Genomic DNA, 5,111 nt, shown 5'->3' on the forward strand with positions numbered 1-5,111 from the left:
AAGCCCAGCTAATTTTTTGTGTTTTTAGTAGAGACAGGGTTTCACTGTGTTAATCAGGCTGGTCTCAACCTCCTGACCTCGTGATCCGCCCACCTTGGCCTCCCAAAGTGCTGGGATTACAGACGTGAGCCACTGGTCCTGGCTTATCTTAATTCTTTTATGGACAGTGTGAAGTAGACATTTTAACTCCATGGCAGAGGTGAGAAAACTGAGGCCTAGTAGCAATGTTTTAATTGGAAACATTTATTCACAAATAGATAAGACTCTAAAAAGAAAAACGTGACTCATGCACATAGTCCCCACTTCTCAGGGGAAACTCTACAAAACATCCGAGCTGCTAGATATGAATGTCATGGGTTTATTTAATTTTCCATGTGGTTGTTTCTCCCTGGTCAGTGAACATTTCGCCGGCAAGGAAGGCGGATCTGGCCATCTGTTTTTTACAGTGCACTTTAGACTCTGGAGTTTGCAACAGCTGCTGCTCAACCATGCTGGCAGACCAGCAGTCTTGGGACCATGTTTGCATAAGGGAGAACAGAAGTATAGTAGCTGAAGGAAAACAAAAAGTTATACACAATTTAGAGATGGGATTTTCCTGGATGTATCACATGTTAATGAGTACCTCAATGATTCAGTTATGTATGAATGTATGATGTGTGTGCAAATTATTTCTGTCACCTCTAACCATCTTTAAGACCAAGCATCAACATGAGCTCACCTTAGAACCAGACCACCAAATGCCTGCATTATGAATTGTTAAAGCATCATTTAAAAAAATAATTAGTCATAACTAGTCATATTGCTCTCACTTGAAAGTATTATAATTAATAATGTTATAAAGACAAAATAGTTTTTGTATTTTGAATTGAAACTGTCATTTAAATTTAAATCATTTATCTTTATCATACCTTTTAAAATTACTATTTGAAAACACTTTATAATGTATGTAATGTATTGCTACAAAGCAAACATAACAGTTTAAAAAGTAGGGAAGATGCTTTTAAACCTTGGAGATAATGGATCCCAGATACCAAGCTTTTGGCTGTGGCTTGGCCTTTCTAAGTATTCAACAAGTCTGTCTTTTCTAAGTGTCTTTAAAGACCAGAAATACCTGTTTTCAACACACAGGGGTGCAAAATTCAGAGGAGGTCCATGAGCATCTTGGATGACCCACACACTTTTCTTTGCCAGAGATCACCATGGCGAGCAGAGGCCTGTGATCATCCTGACCAAGATTTTGGAAAGTCACTGGACACTACCCGAGGTTCCCAGGTTGAAGTCTTTCTCTCCCGCGGGGTTTCTCCTGTAGCTTTTCCCAGCCCCCTGGCCCCATTGCCGGAGCACGCAGGAGTCCGGACACACAGCGCGGGACAACCTGACTCACTTCTGCTTTCTGCACATGCTGTATGAGAGGGTCCTTTGAGAACAGAAACTGGCAGCTGAACAGGAAGCGGCGAGGAAACCAGGAGGCAACCCGAGGCCGCATGCAGTCAATTAAGCGTTCCAAAACGCCTTCTGGAAGAGCGCATTTGGAGCTCGTTTCCGGAGAAAATGAAAAATCCCTCCAGAGAAATGAAAAGGCCAGCCCTGCTCATCCAACAGCCCAAGGCTAGCCCAGATAGACCCATTCTCTTGTTGGGCTTATGACTGGGCAAGTCTCTGACCCTCACAGTCGTGGTGGTTTCTTCCTTACCCCAAAGCCTATAATGTCAAATCTATACATGAAAAAGCAAGGAACACTTAAAAGGTTGATCTGGGCAGGGCTTGCGCCTATAATCCCAGCCCTTTGGGAGGCCAAGGTGGGTGGATCGCCTGAGGTCAGGAGTTCGAGACCAGCCTGGGCAACATGGAGTAACCCTTTCTCTACTAAAAATACAAAAATTAGCTGTTCGTCGTGGCTGGTGCCTGTAATCCCAGTTACAGGCACTGTAACTGGGAGGCTGAGGCGGGAGACTCGCTTGAATCCAGGAGGCGGAGGTTGCAACTTGGCAAACTGCAGCCATGTTTGTTAAGTGGAGGAAAAGTATTAAACATATTATGAAAACGGAAATAGTAATCATGTCAAACAAATATTACATATGTAGGGGAAAAGACAGGTAACATACACAAAATAAGGTTGTTTTGATGTTCTGAATTTGAGTGTTTCCCCCATCCTTTACAATTTCCAAGTTTTATGAAACCTATTGTCTCATTTAATTAAGGCCACAGTAACCTCTATCCAAGTGATCTCCATCGTACTCTAAAACTTCTAATTAGGCAGGCGTGGTAGCTTATGCGTGAAATCCCAGCACTTTGGGAGGCCTAGTGGGAGAGGATCGCTTGAGTCCAGGAGACGGAGATGAGGCTGGGCAACATGGTGATACCCCGCCTCTGCAACAAATACAAAAATTAGTGCGGTGTGGTGGTGCGCGCATGTAGTTCCAGCTACTTGGCAGGCTTAGATGGGAGGGTTGCTTGAGGCTGGCAGGTTGTAGTGAGCTGAGATTACTCCACTGCACTCCAGCCTAAGCAACAGAGCAGACATTGTCTCAAAAAATATAGTAAAAAATAAAGAAAAGAAGGCTGGGTGTGGTGGCTCATGCCTGTGATCCCAGCACTTTGGGAGGCTGAGGCGGGTGGATCACGAGGTCAAGAGATCAAGACCATCCTGGCCAACATGGTGACACCCTACAAATACAAAAATTAGCTGGACATGGTGGCGTGTGCCTGTAGTCCCAGCTACTGGAGAGGCTGAGACAGGAGAACTGCTTGAACCCAGTAGGTGGAGGTTGCAGTGAACTGAGATCCCACCACTGCACTCCAGCCTAGCACCTGGTGACAGAGCGAGACTGTCTCAAAAAAGAAAAGAAAAAAGAAAACCTCCAATTAAAGGGTGCAGTGGCTCACCCCTGTAATCCCAGCACTTTGGGTGGATCGCTTGAGGTCAGGAGTTTGAGACCAGCCTGACCAACATGATGAAACCCTATCCCTACGAAAAATACAAAAAATTAGTTGGACGTGGCGGTGCGTGCCTATAGACCCAGGAACTCGGGAGGCTAAGGCCTCCCAGAACTCGGGAATTGCTTAAACCTGTGACGCGGAGGTTGCAGTGAGCTGAGATAGCGCCATTGCATTTCAGCTTGGGTGGCAGGAGCAAGACTGCGTCTCAAATAAATAAATAAATAAATAAAAAGAGAAGTTCCACCCTCGGGAGGCTAAGGCAGGAGACTCACTTGAACCCAGGAGGTGGAGGCTGCAGCAGGTGGAGGCTGCAGCAAGCCGAGACTGCACCACTGGACTCCAGCCTGGGTGACAGAGTGAGACTCTGTCTCAAAAAAAGAGAAATTTATGCTTGAGTTAAGACTGAAACTCAGAACCAGGAAACTGAAGCCGGTTAGGCCACATACATGTGGGTGCAGCAATAAGTGTGCTGTGGGCGAAGCAAGAGAAGGTCTGTGCAGGAAATTCACCAGCCAGTTTGTGCGCAGCCGTCACAGCCAGCAGGAAGAAGGTGCCTCCTGTGATACAAAATAGAGGGGTGGTCCTCTATTCAGGAAACAGGGACAGAGACGCAGACCCGATAAAGATCCATTTCTTATTAAATGTTCTCAACGGATTATTTACATTTTTTCTACAAAAGTAAAATTTAGGTCGGGTGCGGTGGTCACGCCTCTAATCTTAGCTCTTTGGTAGGTCGAGGAGGGCGGATTACGAGGTCAGGAGTTCGAGACCAGCCTGGTCAATACGGTGAAACCCCGTCTCTACTAAAAATACAAAAATTAGCCAGGCGTGGTGGCAATAGCCTGTGATCTCAGCTGAGGCAGGAGAATCGCTTGAACCCGGGAGGCCGAGGTTGCAGTGAGCCGAAATCGCGCCACTGCACTCCAGCCTGGGCGACAGACCGAGGCTCCGTCTGGGGAGGGAGGAGGGTGGAAAGTAAAATTTAAATCTGAATACATTTGATGATTATGGAATTTGAGCATTCACGTATGCTTGTGACCTGGTTATTCTCCTACGCTTTAGCGGTCGCCCTGATCCTCATGCGCTCCCCGCCGCTCCCACATACTCTGTTTTCACCGGATGGGCGGCCACAGTTCTCGGCTAAGAGGAACTCAGTGTTTCTGTTTACCCCGAGAACAAGTGAGTAGGAGGGGAAATAAGGACCCGCCCCTCAGCTGTTTTGCAATCGGGGGCGGAGTCCGGGGTACACAGCCCATACTGTAGGGTAACCTGAGCGGGAGAAGCTTTTGCTCCTGATCTCAGACAGCCTTTTGCACGGAAAAGGTTTCCTAAAAGTGGGGTTCCTTCTCCAACTACACTAGCATCCTTAAAATAGGGGCTCTCCAGTGAGCAAGTGCGGCGCGGGCCACTGAGCCACTGAGAATTCCACCCCGCCCCCACCTCGGGCAAGTCTGCGAAGGCAGGGCCCCTAGGGGAAAGAGCCTCTCCCAGATTTTAGGGATCAAGGGGACAGGGCTCAGACGCCCGCAGTGGGTTGGTAGGGATGGGGGAGGATGATGAGGTTGGGATGAGGAAGTGGTGCCAAAAGAAAGGCAAACAAGGCGGGGCGCAGTGGCGCATGCCTGTAATCCCAGCACTTTGGGAGGCCGAGGTGGGCGGATCACAAGGTCTAGAGATGACACCATCCTGGCCAACATGGTGAAACACGGTCTCTACTAAAAATACAAAAATTAGCATACAAGAATTAGCTGGAGGTGGTGGCTCGCGCCTGCGGTCCCAGCTACTCGGGAGGCTGAGGCAGGAGAATTGCTTGAATCCGGGAAGTGGAGGTTGCTATGAGCTGAGATTGCCCCACTGCACTTTAGCCTGGTGACAGAGTGAGACTCGATCTCAAAAAAAAAAAAAAAAAAGGCAAACCAAATCAAACTTTCCTCTTTCCATCCCTGTCCTTCTCTTTGCAATTCCACCTGGGTGGCTGAAGGCAGACCCCAACACCGGAGCCATCCTTGCTGGCTCCTTTCGTCCTGCTCTGTGGGGAAGCAAGTGAAGAAAAACGCAGAAGGAAAGGCAAGTGAAACAACCTCTGAAGACCCGCTGGGGTCATGCAGGCAAAATTCCCAGCCTGCCTTTGAGGAGGAGCTCTATTTCCATTTATAAGGGAGCCACTTTAT

The 5,111-nt window shown here is 47.8% G+C and overlaps 1 long non-coding RNA gene across 1 annotated transcript; it reads right to left on the reverse strand.

Annotated features, from left to right (window-relative positions):
- Positions 1-223: 223 nt before the first annotated feature.
- LOC108290617 lies at positions 224-4,135 on the reverse strand. The gene is made up of 2 exons (XR_001819632.2): positions 3,980-4,135; positions 224-549 (listed from the first exon to the last, which is right to left on the reverse strand). It is a non-coding gene; the product is annotated as an uncharacterized LOC108290617 (long non-coding RNA).
- Between the last annotated feature and the right edge of the window lie 976 nt (positions 4,136-5,111).

Source organism: Cebus imitator, unplaced genomic scaffold, assembly GCF_001604975.1.
Source record: "Cebus imitator isolate Cc_AM_T3 unplaced genomic scaffold, Cebus_imitator-1.0 Scaffold440, whole genome shotgun sequence".
Lineage (NCBI taxonomy): Eukaryota > Metazoa > Chordata > Mammalia > Primates > Cebidae > Cebus > Cebus imitator.